The 9577-nt window shown below is 30.5% G+C and overlaps 1 long non-coding RNA gene across 1 annotated transcript; it reads left to right on the top strand.

Moving 5' to 3' along the window:
* Window positions 1–2132: 2132 nt before the first annotated feature.
* LOC107962825 (uncharacterized) lies at window positions 2133–3097 on the top strand. Its single transcript, XR_001701788.2, has 2 exons — window positions 2133–2548; window positions 2856–3097. It is a non-coding gene; the product is annotated as an uncharacterized lncRNA (long non-coding RNA).
* The last annotated feature ends 6480 nt before the right edge of the window (window positions 3098–9577 follow it).

The following is a 9577-nucleotide window of genomic DNA, read 5'->3' as shown; positions in this document are numbered from 1 at the left end:
AAGTAGATTTCATTGTTAATGGCATATAATTCAACTCATATAAGATGAGGGTCGGTCTGATATTGTCTTCCCAAAGTGTCACAAATAAACACTTTATTTGATTCCATATTGCCCTCTTCATTGTTTCAACCAAGTGAATACATATCTTCTTTAAATTCTATTTGTCAATTTCCTGAAACTTCTATTTTATTTCTTTTAAAAAAAATTTAATTTAGATTAAATTTAGGTTAGATCTATGCATAATATCAATATCATATATTATATTTAAACTCACTAATATTTATCAACCTAAACCTATTTAGATTCAACCAATTTTCTTTTTCTTTTTTACTTTTTTTTTAAATATATTTATGTTATTTAAAATTTAGTGATTATATATCTCATTCTATTATCATACATATTTTCTTTTATTAAATTTCTAAACAAAAACAATTAACATAGTTTATAATTTTACATTGTAGTTATAATATTTTTAAATTACCTACGATATAAATGATATAATATATATATAAATATATTGTAAACTTAAAAATAAGTTAAGACGAATTAATTTTGAACTTAGAAATTTTGAAACTAATCTACTCTTATTTAAAATGGATCTAATATTTTATTTAAACCCTTTCAAATTTTGAATCAACCTTAATCAATAACTTACCCTTAATGACAGTTTGGTTAACTAGAATTGAATAGGGCTATAATGGAATAAATCTGTAATGGAATAGAGTTGTAATTAGTAGTTCAATTGTTTAGTTGAAGAGATTGGAATAAAAGTGTAATACTATTTGTCGAAACCATTTTTTTGAAAACGGAAAATCGACTTTTGAAAACGAAAAGTTGGGAGTCACCACCAATCTTTTTTAATTGGGTGTGATTGGATCACCTCAAAACACGGTCGTTTTTAATAAATAAATAAAATTTTCAAAACAACAATTTTGGTCTGCGAAAATAGAAAATCGGTTCGGGAGTCAGTTACGTACGAGGAAGAATTAGCACCCTCGACACGCCCAAAATTGGTACTTGATTGATTATTTAGTGTCTTAATGTCAAAAATTAAAGATTTGGACAGAGTTCAAAACGTGATCCTCCTTTTATTGGCTTTTAAGACATTTAGGTAAGTCAAATGTGTATTAAAGACCATCTCACCTCAAGGTAAAACATTACATCCAGTACGTTAGGACGCAACATTTTTGACCCTCAATTGTGCGCTTGCATTTAAAAGGTACGTTTTAGCCTTAAAAGGATATTCGAATATTCAAAATAAACAAAGAAAGCGGAGCCCAGTACGTTAGGGCACGATTCTTCGAATTCTTTAAATACCGAACATTGTCTTTATTTTGAAATCTTTTGAGAGTGCACTGAGAAGAGGTTATTCGAATATTCAAGACCAACAAAGAAAGCGAAACCCAGTACGTTAGGGCACGATCCTTTGAGTTCCATAAATACCGAAAATTGCCATTATTTTAAAATTGATTGAAAATAAATCATTGAATGAACGGATTTGGGTAATTTAAAAGTTTAAGAAACATGATAGTATGCAACATAAAAAATAACAATATAATAATAGACTTGATAGTGCATGTATTAACACCTAAAACATAATAACCGTAAGGAGAATTAATAATAATAATCAAGACCATAGTAAAAAAAGATAACATAATAAACATAGCAATAATGATATTAATGATATAAAAATACATAATGGGAATAAAAATAACGTGTTAATGATGATATTAAACACAATGATAAAAGTAAAATTAAAAAACCATACTAAATTAAGACAAATAACAATAATAATATAGTAAAAAAAATGGTAAAAATAACGGTGGTAATTTTTAACAAATAATAGAAATAATATTATAACATGATAAGACTATTAATAATTACACTTAAAGGGAGAACGAATATATATATATAATAGTATAAGTAATAATAAGAAAAAAGTAATAGTAAACAGTAGGAATAATAAAAAAGGGTATAACGAACTATATTTAAAATAGTTAACTTTTAATAAAATATATAAAAAGATTAATAATAATAATATAATGATTTAAAATAAATAGTAAAAAAATAGTAAAACAAACGTAATGTAATAAAAATAATAACTAGTGGTATAATAAAAATAGTATAACAAATAATAGGATAAAAAGGGAAAAAAATAATACTACAATTAATAGTAGAATATAATAAAATAGTAATAATAAAATAAAAACTAAAATAATTAATTTTATGATAGAAGTGGCTAAAATAATAGAAATAGGGCGTAATTGAAAATAAAACGGGATTTTTGGGGCCAAAACAAGAGAAGTGGGGAATCAAACGCAGAATTTACCCATGAGGGCAAAAAAGTCATGGGTCAACCCACCTTAAACGGTTCCGTTCCCATGGGATCAAATATCCCAAAACCTTATTATTTTGTTTGTGGCTCATTTGAGCCAAAATCATAGGGAGAAAAGAGGGGTTTTCCCCTTTTCCCTCCGCAAGGGCATAGATCGCCCATCGTCGCGGCTCCACCTTCCCCAAATGCACACCGCGGTGGCCGACGAGCCAGGTAAGGCCCTCTTACAATCCTTTTTTATTGTTATTTTTAAAAACTTTGTTTTACTATAAGAAAAAAAGAGAAAAAAAAGAAGCAAATTCGTAACAAGGGGTTGAGGATTAAAACTCGAAAAAGAATAAAAAATCATAATCACCTTTGTTTCTATTGGGTCGTACTAAAATATTACTCAAAAAATCTGCTATATCTCTCCGTAATTTCTCTTTATTTCCAAAAAAAATCCCCCAATTACAGTGTTTTCAATGGCTTTTTATAGCCTAGAAATAAAATGAAAATCTTCTACTGTTGTTTGCCTTTGCAGATATCTCGGAGGCGTGGGAGCGTGGCATGGAGTAGCGCACGATTCGGAAGCTTGGCGCGCATCGTACGCTGCTTGGACTCGAAGCTTGCGGCGCCGATTTCCTTCTGCTGCTCGGGTTTTAGGTTGGCTTTATGTTTTGTGTATTGGGTTGAGAGATGTGGGATAGGTTTTGGGTAATCTGTTGGGCTTTAGGTCTGTTTTGTATTGGGTTTTAATAGGTGTTTTTATATTTGGGTTTAGTTTTTTATATTTAATTTTGTATATGTGTGGGCCTGGGCATAAATTGGGCTCAACAGTATTCTTTTATTTAGTTAAATGGAATAGATGTCATAATAACATAAAAAAAAGAAAACTAAAATGAGTATAGTACCCTTAGCAAAAAATTTTTTAGATAAATGATTATTTTTATTATTATATTTTAATAGTATTATTATTAAATATAATTTAATAAAAATATAATATTTTTAAAATAGTTTATTTTATATTTTTATATTTTTTTTAGTTCAAGTTTTAAAGAACTAATCTAAGAATTAATGTTGTTTTGTTATTCAAGGTTGCATGGAATAACCATTCTTTGATGATACCAAAAAATTCAAAAAGTAACTATTACACAAAGATAAATAATAAAATAATAATAATTATTCTACTAAATGAGTATTATATTCAACTAAACGAATAAATGTTTTATCATTTAATGAATAAGGTTTCATTCCCTCTAACCAAATATCGTGTAAGTGTACTTGTAACGCAAAACCCTTGATTGATATGCTGTTGTCTTGAAGGAACTGGACAATGCAAGATAGGTTGAAATCGATGCCACGTAATAGGAATTTGATTCTCTTCTTTTTCTTCTATATTTTTAACTAAAATATATGAAAATTTGATATTTAATTTTCTCGCTTTTATAATGTATTAATTAGTTTAAATTATTAACACGTTCAAATTATTTTTGTTAAAGTAATGTAATGGGTTTTTTTTTTCAAAAAAAAAAGTACTCTAAGCATTTGATTGCCATATAATTTTGCTTTTTTTACATTAAGTTGTTCGATTAAATTTAAAAAAAAACTTAGCACTATATTGCTCAATATTCAACGGTACTGTTAAAATCTTGAATTAATTATACGAGAATTAAATTATAAAGACCAAAGTTAAAATTTGACCAGAGTTTACATATTATTGTGATAAAATAATATTCTCACTATATATGTAGTGAATTACTGGAAGGAACTCAATTATATATAAACTAGGAAACAAATATTTTTGATTATATAACTTCACTTTGTTCAAGATATATATAATTCAAACAAATAGTTTCACTCCATTAGCCATATAGGCAGACATTCTATTCCATGTCCTTGAATTTCCAAACATATATAACTGGATTAGCATTGAAAAATAAAAAAGCTTGGATAAGAAGCCAATCAGGTTCCATATGCTAAAATACAATAATTTGATACACTGTCACTGCCACCTATTGTATTTCCCCTCTATTCAAGTTGGTCTCAAACATAGCAGTCTTTTAAGTCCATAAATCATTGATTTTATTGTGAAATAAAAAAAAGGTGGAAGTAAGATATATAGTCAGATGCCATGTATAAACTCCACTATGGACCAAGGTCCACAACAATATAGCCAATGAAGAAGTAATAATAGTGTTTGTTCACAATGATTTGGGGTTTGAAGTTTCCACAATGGCTATTGATAATGGCTCATCTTTCAGGTTTTATGGGGCCAGCTTTATTCTGTTTGATTTTTATGAGAAAAAAGCATATTCCCAGAATTGGAATCCCTTTCTTTCTTGATTTGATACCAACCCCATCATCTTCTTTTCTTTGCAGTCAAGTCATAAATTGCCAACTTGTTATTGTTCGAACCTGCAAAAAATTTCTAGTGCTGGATGAATTGGACCCGTCTCTTGTGTTGTACGAATGATAATTCTTGAATTCTATGGCAATTAACTGTAATTTTGAAGTTCTATCTGTTGTGTTTAGTAAGGATAGTTTGCAATCAACTTCACGGTTTTGTTCTTTCGAAAAACACGTCTTTAGCTATATAAAATTATAAGTACGTCCAATTATTGACTAGTCAACGTGGGGTCGTTTTCCTTCCTCAACATGTTATTCAAAATTAGTAATCAATCCAAAAGTTTGTTGCTTCAAATTGGGGTTTCATTAACAAGATCATAAATAGGAGAGCATTGTTGTTGGGAAAATAAACTTTGTTTAGAAAAGCTTGATTGAAAACGAAGTATGTTTGAAAAAAATGTGGTTTACCGATTTATAAGCGTTTGTCCATTACTTTGAAATGTGGGATCAAAAATTGAAATGTAAAACAAGTACATATTTAAAATAATAAATAACATTAAAAATATAAGGATAATTAAGTTGTTTTATCTAAATTCAACTTCCAAATGCTAAAAAACAAGAGGCAAAATTAAAAAAATTTCCTATAAAATATGTTTCATTTCCCTAAACAAAAATTAAATTTCCAATCATATGATTAAAAGATGATGTAAGCAACCAATACTCCTGGTTAACTATGATTTTAATGTTTTTATTGGGTTAGCATTACTTTTTCTGTGAAGAAACAGCTTTTGATCTCAAAAACCATGTTGGACCGTAATGCTAAACGGAGCCTATTGGAAGCTTTGTTGGCAATGGATATATATTTTCAGGTTTTTCATTTTACTGAGGTAACTGAACAGGTCCTAAAGTAGGCAGATTTTCACTCCACCATCACACTCATTCCATTAAAAAGCAGGCTGAACTTTACCCATTTCCATTTGATTAACAAATGCCACAAATTCCTGTATTCTTTAAAATTTAGAATTTAGTTACTGTATTTTTTATTTTTATGAATTTAGTCCTTGTAAATTTTAGATTTTAAAATTTAGGTTTAATTGTTAATAATATTAAATTTTTTGGTGTGATATTTTGAAATTAAAAAATATATATATTGTAATTTTCCAGTCAATTTTTTTTGGTGAAGTGATAGGAATTTCCCTTGTGAACAACATACTTGAAAGGCCTATTGCTTAGAATTCACATATGATTAAAAAAAAGAAGAAGAAATGTGCATTTACAAGATAGATGTTGATGTATCTATGTTAAACTGAGAGCTGGCAATTGATGGTGCAGTTTGGCATTTACATCATCAACTTGTTGCAGCATTTTTGGCCTATACCCTTCTTATCCTAATACCCAGGAAAAGAGATATATACATAATTGTCCATGTCTTAAGGACAAAACAGGCAAGAAAGATCACAAAACCTGTTGTTTGTTTCTTCACAAGACAAGTTGTGTGAAGTGATGGGTGATTTTGGAGGTTGCAATTTTCAAACAACACACAGTTATTAATTTAAGATCACTCACTGAATCCAATATTTTTCATGCATTTGAGGCAAATATGAGATTCTTATTTTATAGCTTATTTTCACCAAACATCCTCAAGCATCACTTGAAATTTAAATTCATCCCTAAATTTTAATGCATTCTAATTGACCCCTCAAAATATTAGTATTATATCAATCAAGTCTTCTCTTTAGTTTAGTTGTCAATTTAGGCATTTATGTGAATTTTAATATGATTTAAAGCATATTTGAAACGTATGGATCAAACTCCAAACATGTGTATATCTAATACATGAATAGCTTACATCAAAATTGTTCAAAAACAAAAAGTGAGAATAATTTTTTTTTAATTAGACCTAAGCTATCTATGCAGTTCTTATATATTTGTTTACAATTTGATTCATGTATTTTAAATATACTCCATGTTATATTTAAATTAATATTTAATACTCAAACTAATGACTAAATTGATAAATTGATTTAATTGTTACACTATTGATACTTAGAAAAAGTTGAAATAAAACATCCAAAAACTAATTGAAATGGGGATGATAGTTATACTACCATTAACCTTGAAATCAATTAAACCTTTGTCTTTGAATGGCTCTTTTGGTTATAATGGACTGAGTTTAGAGCATAATTGCAATCAATAAAATAATACGACTTTCCCAAACCTTGGAATGATTATTTAGCTCAAATTTTGTTTCTTGTTGGTTTAAAGTTGATTGACTTTTCACAAACTTTTGGGTTAGTTGTATAGGATTGAGTTTCAACAAATGATTAAGAATTAGAACCCAAACTCCAACGTAGAAAATTTTCATCATTCTTCTAACTAAGTCCTACACTTTTATAAGTGAATTAATGGGTTCTCACCTTGTTATCTTAATCATTCACTAATTTACTATACTTATCAACCACCCCCTATTCACACCAAGTAATGATGGCACTGAGGTGGTAGCTAAGGCCTAAGTTGGGTTCGTTAATCCAATTTAAATTAAATAATATCAATATCTTTTATTTAAATGTAAAATATGTAAATATTAATATAAAAATAATTTATAACATTTTATAATAAATGAAGGCCTATATTTTCCTAAAAGTGTTGAGAGTGGGTATTTGTTATGAAGTGTCTCATTCCTTAGAGTTATTATTCTTGAGATGCCTATACTCGATTTTAGTTTCGGGGTTTTATCTCTTTACTCCGGATAGAGCTCAAAGGGGTTCATGGAGCTTTTACAATAACGCCTAGGTTTACTAAGGAAATGTTTTATCATTTTAGCCTTGGTGGGGTTCAAACGCTTTTCTTTAAAGGGTCTATTGGAACCCACCCATTGTTTGAAAAGTCAAAAAGGGTGGGCACCCAAAGTAGAAAGTAAGATTGGTTGGCAAGTTGGGTTAAAAGTTGGCATGAGATAATTGCAATTTTGGTCCCTAATTGTATAGGGACATTGCAAGTTGATCCTTGAACCTCAACTATAAATAGGCCTAACCATTTCTTACTTTCTACATCCCATAATTGCCATTCTCTACTTAAAGCGTTATTCTCTCTCCCTATTTGTAAATTTCACTTGTAATTTTTGGAGTGAAATATATTTGGTAGTACCCGAGGACGTAGGCAAAATTTGCTGAACCTCGTTAAAATTCTGGTGTTCTTTATTATTTATTTTGCATATTTTGTGAATGTGATTGTAGTAATTTATTGTGCTATTAAATTACGATAGAGGGATATTCTGGCTAGGAAAGACTTGGTATTTAAATGATCTTCGTGATCTACCTCTCTTTCTTGGGAATTGAACTTAGTGTGATTTTTCAGTACAATATTTTTACTCTTTCACACACTTCCGCACAACAATTGGTATCAGAGCCAGGTTCGTACTTGGGGAATATGACCGTTTACGGTACCATTCACGTATACGACACTATTCACGTATACGATACTATTTACGTATATAGCACTATTCACGTATACGGTACTGTTCACGTATACAGTAGTTGGGATTGAGGAGAAAAATGACAGCAGCATTGTCATCAGCAAGGACTACTGTGACAAATGCAAAATTTGAAATAGAGAAATTTGACGGTACCAATAATTTTGGTATATGGCAATGTGAGATCCTGGATGTCTTATGTCAGCAAGAGCTAGATATAGCCCTTGAAGAAAAACCTGACAAGATGGATGATAAGGAGTGGGCCAAGATCAATAGACAGGCGTGTGGTACAATCCGCCTATGTTTGGCCAAAGAGCAGAAGTACTCTGTCATGAGGGAGACATCAGCGAAGAAGTTATGGGATACACTGGAAGAAAAGTTTCTAACGAAAAGTCTTAAAAATAAGCTTTATATGAAAAAAAACTTTATCGATTCACGTATGCACCCGGTATGTCGATGAATGACCATGTGAACTCATTCAATAAAATTTTAGCAGACTTGCTAAATTTGGATGAGAAATTTGAAGATGAAGACAAGGCATTATTGTTGTTGAATTCCCTTCCTGATGAATATGATCATCTTACCACCACATTGCTTCATAGGAAGGACACGATCACATTTGATGCAGTTTGTAGTGCGTTGTATAGATCTAAGACTCGAAAGAAAGATAAAAGAGATTACAGAGATACAACCACAGAAGTCTTAACAGTAAGAAGTCGTTCACACAGCAGCAAATCTGGTAGAAAGGGAAAGTCCAAAGGGAGACCCGCCAAAGATGAATGTGCCTTTTGCCGTGAAAAAGGGCATTGGAAAAAGAATTGTCCTAAGCTACAAAAGGGCAAGGCTATTTCCAATGCATGTGTAGCAGAGCATGATGAGGAGTCAGACTTTAGCTTGGTTGGCATGGCAATGGCATGTCAAACGGATGAGTGGATTTTGGATTCAGGATGTACTTATCATATGTGTCCTAATACGGACTGGTTTTCTAGTCTTAAAGAGCTAGAAGGTGGAATTGTTCTTATGGGCAATGATAGTGCTTGTAAGACAATGGGAATGGGTACAGTCCAATTGAAGAATCACGACGGCTCAATCTAAGTCTTGACAGATGTTCGCTACGTACCTAGCCTGAAGAAAAATCTCATCTCATTAGGGGCCCTAGAATCTAAAGGGCTCACAATCACTTTGAGAGATGGATTACTAAAAGTAGTAGTTGGGCAATTGACGGTGATGAAAGGCACAAGAAGAAATAACTTGTACTTTTTAAATGGAAGTACAGTTATTGGATCAACATCAACAGTTTCTACAAAAGATGTAGATTCAGAGGCTACAAGATTATGGCATATGCAATTGGGACATGCTGGTGAAAAAGCTTTGCAGACTTTGGCGAAGCAAGGCTTGTTGAAAGGTGCAAATTCTTGAAAATTGGAATTCTGTGAACATTGTGT

Source organism: Gossypium hirsutum, chromosome A06 (genome assembly GCF_007990345.1).
Source record: "Gossypium hirsutum isolate 1008001.06 chromosome A06, Gossypium_hirsutum_v2.1, whole genome shotgun sequence".
NCBI classification, from domain to species: Eukaryota; Viridiplantae; Streptophyta; class Magnoliopsida; order Malvales; family Malvaceae; genus Gossypium; species Gossypium hirsutum.
This window is presented reverse-complemented; position numbering and strand designations above follow the sequence as displayed.